Source organism: Suricata suricatta, chromosome 7 (genome assembly GCF_006229205.1).
Source record: "Suricata suricatta isolate VVHF042 chromosome 7, meerkat_22Aug2017_6uvM2_HiC, whole genome shotgun sequence".
In the NCBI taxonomy this organism is placed as follows: Eukaryota; Metazoa; Chordata; class Mammalia; order Carnivora; family Herpestidae; genus Suricata; species Suricata suricatta.
The window spans coordinates 29019074-29025917 of NC_043706.1; positions in this window are offsets into that span (position 1 = coordinate 29019074).

Sequence of the window (6844 nt, forward strand, 5' to 3'; positions counted from 1 at the left end):
TCCTGACAAACAGTATATGCCACAAAGAAGTGAGCTACTTCCCTCCATCCATTCTTCCCTCTGCCCCCAAATCTTTAATTACTCTTCTGACCACATTTCTCTTTTTCTTTCCTGAAATCATACAAGTCACAAAATGTTGGCTTGTGGATATATATGATCGTATATTGTTATCCTGTGGTTGTTTGGTACATGTTCTCTTTTCTCTTAAAATGTGGAGATACCAGAGATTAGGAGTTTTGAGCTCTTTCTGCCTCACTTTTCTCTGGCCTAATTTCAGTGCCTGGCTGGTATTTTATGTTACCAGTTGTGAATCCACCCTGTAAACCTGCACACTCTCTGTGGGGCTTCAGCCTCATATAAATGGCATTTGATAGATTGAAAGAGAATGAGATGGGGTCCAAAGAGAGCTCCAGACCTCAAAAAGAAATGATTCCTGTGTTTATAGGCATAACAATGCAGAATATTTTACTTTCAGACTAGCAAAAATTGGTGTGGTCCCTACCATCAAAGAATCTACAGTTGAAAGGGATAGATATTTTAAAAAGTAGACAATATACTGTTATATTCTAAAAAAAGATAAAGGAGCCACAAAAACTGAGAATTCCATGCATTCTTATTTACTTAACAGGCCCCTTAATGGTGTATTTGGTTATTTTCAGTTTTTGCCTTTATAATGCTGCAATAGATGTTGTCATATATTTTGCCTCCAATTAACTCATTTTTATTAACATTAAAAAATGTTTACTACAAACATTTTGAAATTGAGGTACAATTTACATAAAGTGAAATGAAAAGATTTTTAGTGAATCTACCAGTGAGGTATAACAAATATATACAGCCATGTCGTCCAAAATATAGAATGCTTCCTTCACCCTAGGAAGTTTCCTTTGCCCCCTTTCAGTCAGCTTCCCTTCCCCCACCAAGCATCCACTGATCTGACCACTATTCCCATACAGTACTTTTGCCTGTTTAAAAGCATCATACAAATGCACTCATAGAGCGTAGCCTTCTTTGTGTTTGGCTTATTGCATTTGGCACAGTATCTATGTGATCTGTCCATGCTGTTGCATGTATCAATAGTTCTTCATTTTTATTGCTGGATAGTATTCCATTGTAGATCACACATCAATTTTTGGACACTTGGGGTTTTCCAAGTTTGGGGCTATTACAAATAAAGCAACTATGAATATCCTTGTACACCATTTTAATGGACATGCATCTCCACTTCTCTTGAGTAAATACTTAGGAATGTAAATGCAAGTCATGAAGTCCTTGTTAACTTTATTAGAAGATGCAAAACTGATTTCCAAAGTGATTGCTTCATATTCTTTTTTTTTTTTTTTTTTTTAGGTAATTTTCACACCCAACATCGGGCTTGAACTCATAACCCCAAGATCAAGAGCTGCACGTTCTACTGACTGAGCCAGCCAGGAGCCCCAATTGTTTTGTATTCCTATAGGCAACAGATGAGAGTTCAGGTCATTCCACATCCTTACAAACATTTTTATCTATCTATCTATCTATCTATCTATCTATCTATCTATTTATATTTGGGAGAGAGACAGAGAGAGAGAGAGAGAGAGAGAGAAAGGAAGATGCAGAGGGGTAGAGAGAGAGAACCTTAAGCAGGTTCTTTGGTCAATGAGGAGCCTATCTAGAGGCTGCGTCCCATCACTCTGGGATCCCGATCTGAGCCCAAATCAAGAGTCGGATGATCACTGAGCCACACATAGTTTATTAATATTTTTATTTTTAGCCATTCTAATGGGTGCATACTGGTTTCTCATTGTAGTTTTCCTTTGCATTTTCTCCTGATGACTACTGATGTTGAAACCTTTTTTATATATGTATGGACCATAGACCATTGATGTATCTTCCTTTGTAAAATGCCTATTTTAAGCCTTTTACTCATGTTTGTTATTGTTGTTGTTGTTGTTGTTGTTGTTGTTTTCATTGTTAGATTATAGGAGTTGCTTGTATACTCCACATCTAAATCCTTTATCACACACATTCATGCAAACATTCTAACAAAGAATTAAAAAAAATCTTCTGGAAAGCAAAACTCTACGAATTTTTCACACATATTTGAAAATCATGGCTCAGATGGTAAAGTCTAGTCCCAGGAACTTCACATCCTTGTCTTTGTATTCAGAAGTCCACCAATGTACTTAATTCCTTTGAGGGAGCCAGGAACTGTTGGAGAAACAGTTTGTAAACTTTCAGCATGTAAAAACGATTTCCGAAGATCTTTCTGAAGACTGTGGAAAGAACAAAATAAGAGTTAATTCCTTTTATGCTAAGCTTTGGGCCCAAAGAAGCACGCTCAGAATCCAGTCCTGCCTCCCGTCCTCCACACACGCCCAGAGGTTGACACCTAAGGTCCTGTTTGCCCCTGTAATCCACACTTCCTCATCCTTCCTCTTGGTTCTATCCACTTCATTCTGGCTTTTGCTTACATTTCTCCAGGAAATCTGCTGTGGGCAAGGTCATGAACATACATATCCAGTATGAATGGAGATGACTATATATGTCCTCATCTTTACTCTCAGGGACTTTCACCATGCTTGACAACTCTTTCCCTATATTTATTTTGCTCATTTCCTTTGGATTTACCTTACAAATTGTATTATTTTAATATTATAATAAAACAACAGAGAATTAAAAGAAAGGTTTATAGAGTCACCACTCAGGTTTGTCAATTTTTAACATTTTAAAAATTATTTGCTATATGCAATATACCTAGTGATAATAGAAATATATGCAGATGGTCCTCATTTTGTATGGTTCTGATATGCATGGGGTTCCATTAACACTGCCAAGGCAAGGACTAACTGTGCATTTTGGTGTATTTACTAATCATTTCATTTCTTTCTTTCTTTCTTTCTTTCTTTTTTTAAAGAAAACTCTGTGCCCAATGTGGGGCTCCAACTTACGAGTCTGAGATCAGGAGCTGCACGCTCTGCCCACTGAGTTAGCCAGACACCTTTTTATCAAGACTTTTAAAAAAGAATCCCTTATTTGGAAGCTTTGAGACTTTTTTTTTTACATTTATTTATTTTTGAGAGACAGAGAGAGACAGAGCGTGAACAGTGGAGATGCAGAGAGAGAAAGAGACACAGAATCCGAAGAAGGCTCCAGACTCTGAGCTAGCGGTCAGCACAGAGCCCAATGGTGGGCTGGAACCCACAAACCTAAGCCAAAATCGGATGCTCAACCAACTGAGCCACCCAGGCGCCCCACTTTGAAACTTTGTTTAAGTTGTTTCTCTCTGAATGTATCAGTCTGTAGCTTGCTTTTTCAGTTAACACTATATTTGAGATGAATCCATGTTTATACAAATGGTTCATTTATTTTCACTGGTACTTGGGATCCATGGTGTAAATATGCTACAGTTTATCCCCTTGCTTCATTAACCTGTAGTTTGTTTCCATCATGAATGCTCTGGGGCATCTCTCTGTGGTCCCTTGTGTGAATTCCCCTAGGATATGTTTAAAGGAGTGGAGTTCCTGCACATTTCTACCACGTGATGCCAAACTGTTCTCTGAAGTGATTGTATTATTTTATACTCCCCTCGCCTCTCCTTAAGCTTCTGGGACATTATACAATTCTAGTTTTCTTGCTGATTGCCCCTTCTCAGTCTCCTTTGCTGAATCCCTTTGCTTTAGATACTGGCATGTTTAAGAACTGTATCTGGGCTGCTTGCTCTGCTTTTACTGTCTTTTTAATCACTCCAGTTCCATCCACTTTCAGGATTTCAAATATCATCTATACAGAAATGACCCCAAAATATGTATCGCATGTTTTCATAGCTTAAAAAAATAGCATACCAAAACAGGTACTCAAATATATTGCAGATGGAATTGCAAACTGGTCACATTTTTATGAATGGCAACATCATAATTTCTGTCCAAATTAAAAAATGTATACACCCAGCAGTCCCACTTCAAGGAATGTGTCCAAAATTAAACTTGCATACCTGCAAGAAGACTGTATTAAAAATTAAATAATGCAGCATAGGTTTTAAAAGCAAAAAAAACCTAGGGGCACCTGGGCAGGTCAGTAGATTAAGTGTCCAACTCTTGGTTTCAGCCTAGGTCATGATCTTGCAGTTTGTGGGATTGAGTGCGGAGTTGAGCTCTGTGCTGACAGTGCAGAACCTTCTTGGGATTTTCTCAATCCCTCTCTCTGTTCCTTCTTCATTTGCTCGCACACACACACACTCTCTCTCTTTCTCTCTCTTTCTCTCTCTCTCTCTCTCTCTCTCCCTCTCTCAAAAATAAATAAATAAACTTAAAAAAATCAATACGGGCCTCTTGGGTGGCTCATTCAGTTGAGCATCAGGCTTTGGCTCAGGTCATTATCTCTCAGTTTGTGTGTTCAAGCCCCATCTTGGGCTCTGTGCTGACGGCTTACAGCCTGGAGCCTGCTTTTGATTTAGTGTCTCCCTCTCTCTCTGTCCCTCCCCTACTCACACACACACTCTCTCTCTCTCTCTCCCAAAATTAAATACACATTAAAAATATATATATATACATAACCTTATAAACAATCTAAATATCTATTAGTAAGGAACTAGTTAAGAAGCATTGTGTTTCCAAGGGCGCCTGGGTGGGTTAACTAACCGTCTGACTCTGGATTTCTCTCAGGTCATGTTCTCAGGGTCCTGGGATCAAGCACCGCCTGGGACTCAGTGTGGAGCTTGCTTAAGAGCCTCGGTCTCTCCCCACCTCAGTCCCTCCTCCTCTCCTACCTAGAGTGCCCCTCTTGCCCTCACGCACGCACGTGCACGCGCGCTCCCCCCCCCTAAATAAATAAACATTTTAAAAAGCTGCACTGTGTATCTACACAATGGATTAAAAAATAAAAAAGACACCAGGAAGTTCTTAATACATCCTTATGGGATGGTTTCCTTGGTATACGGTTAAGGGTAAAGAAGCAAGATGTGGAAAAGCATATGTCAAAATTTATATGAAAAGGAAAATAATGTCTATGTTAAGTAATAATTAATATTTGCTTGCATAGGCATAAAATGTCTTTTGAAGACTAAGCAAGGAATTAATATCAGTGGTTGCTTGTCAGGAATCTTTTTGAAGATTCTAAATTTTGAACCAAATCAAAACATGAAATGAAAACCAAAAAACATAAAACAAATAATATTCCCAAAAGAGACAAAACAAATAAAATTGAAACATTTAAAATAGGGGCGCCTGGGTGGCTCCATCTGATTTCAGCTCAGGTCATGATCTCACTGTTCTTGAATTCAAGCCCTGCACCAAGCTCTCTGCTGTCAGCACAAAGTCCACTTCAGATCCTCTGTCCTCCCTCTCTTTCTCTTACCTGCTCGAATGTTCTCTTTCAAAAAATAAAAAATAAACATTAAAAAAAACCCCTCAAAATAAAAAACTTAAAGAAAAATTAGACGAATAATATTAAAAAATTTGCCTGAAAATTGTATCTGTCCTTGAAGGAGAATATTTACTACCATTTTAATTCAGCATTTTATTTTATTTTTATTTTTTAAATAATGTTTTAAAGCTTATTTATTCATTTTGAAAGAGAGTGTGCAAGCCGGGTAGGGGCAGAGAGAATACTAAGCAAGCTCCATGCTGTCAGCGCAGAGCTTGATGCAGGGCTCCCGCTCACCAACCTGAGTTGAAATCAAGAGTCAATGATTAGCAGACCGAGTCACCCAGGCACCCACTTTATTTTCTTTTTAAATGCCTTATCTTACTTTACATATTTATCTTTCATTCATTAAAAGGTAAAATAAGGACATGATTACTCAACATATGCAATCTGTTTGGTCTAGAAAATGGACCAAATCTTGGTTTAAGGAGGAAAGCCCAATCTAGAAGACTTTTGGTGGTCAGACACCTCCCTTACAGCTCTACCAATCTCAGTACGCCCTCTAGTGTCCATACGGGTTCAAGGTCCCAATGAGATTAGAAAATAAATCACTTTGGTAGTTCTAGTTCAGGACATCATTTTTTTTTTTTTTTTTTTTTGAGAGAGAGAGAGAGAGAGAGAGAGAGAGAGAGAGAGAGAGAGAGAGAGAGAGAGAGAGAGAGAAACACCCAAGCTGGGGAGGGGCAGAGAGAGAATCCCAAGCAGGTTAGAGAGAATCCCAAATAAATTCCACCCTGTCAGGGCGTGGCCGAAGCGCGTCTCCATCTCATGAGCCTGTGAGATCATTTTGATATCTCTTTGACCTTTGATTATGTAGAAGTGTGTTGTTTAATTCTGCATAGTTGTGAGTTTCCTAAAGTTCTTTCAGTTATTGATTGATTTCTAGTATCATGTCCCTGTGGCAAGAGAACATATTTTATTAATTTTACCTTTTTAAATTCACTGAGGTTTACAGCCTAGCATATGGTTTATCTTCAAGAAAGCTCCACATGCATTTGAAAAGAATGTATATTCTGTTGATGGTTGGAGTGTTCTATAAATATCGAATTTCTACTATTGTTTTATAGTGTGGTTGAAGTCTTCTTTATCTTTATTGATCTCTGCATAGTTGTTCTATCTATTATCAAAAGTGATATATTGAAGTTTACTATATTGTTATGTTTTTGTCATTTCTCTCTCAATTTCTGTCAGTTTTGTTTTCATGTATTTGGTGCTGAGTCATTAGGTGAATATATGATTAGAATTGTTTTGTCTTTTTGCTTATTGTTTCATCTTTCTGGTGATTTGATTCTTTTTTTTTTAAGCGTTTTCTTAATTTTTGATACAGAGAGAGACAGAGCACGAGAGGGGGAGGGGCAGAGAGAGAAGGAGACAGAACCGGAAGCAGTCTCCAGGCTCTGAGCTAGCTGTCAGCACAGAGTCTGATGCGGGGCTCGAA